Source organism: Juglans regia, unplaced genomic scaffold (assembly GCF_001411555.2).
Source record: "Juglans regia cultivar Chandler unplaced genomic scaffold, Walnut 2.0 Scaffold_1512, whole genome shotgun sequence".
Classification (NCBI taxonomy): Eukaryota; Viridiplantae; Streptophyta; class Magnoliopsida; order Fagales; family Juglandaceae; genus Juglans; species Juglans regia.
Window position 1 is genome coordinate 1 of NW_023345654.1, and position 265 is coordinate 265.

At 47.5% G+C, this 265-nt stretch overlaps 1 non-coding gene across 1 annotated transcript; it reads left to right on the forward strand.

The window, feature by feature from the left end:
* The first annotated feature begins 81 nt into the window (after window positions 1-81).
* On the forward strand, window positions 82-200 carry LOC118345137. The gene has a single exon (XR_004798779.1). It is a non-coding gene; the product is annotated as a 5S ribosomal RNA (ribosomal RNA).
* The last annotated feature ends 65 nt before the right edge of the window (window positions 201-265 follow it).

The following is a 265-nucleotide window of genomic DNA, read 5'->3' on the forward strand; positions in this document are numbered from 1 at the left end:
CAGTTCTCCGTTTGGATTGGGATCGGAAGGACGCTAGTATGTCGCTCAAGGATTATATGAATTTTAAGTAATTAGTTTGATGGGTGCGATCATACCAGCACTAATGCACCGGATCCCATCAGAACTTCGCAGTTAAGCGTGCTTGGGCGAGAGTAGCACTAGGATGGGTGACCTCCTGGGAAGTCCTCGTGTTGCACCCCTCGTTTTTGTTTTTTCCGCCTTGCGAGATAAATTGACAAGAAGGACCACTCGGGAGTGGATTTTT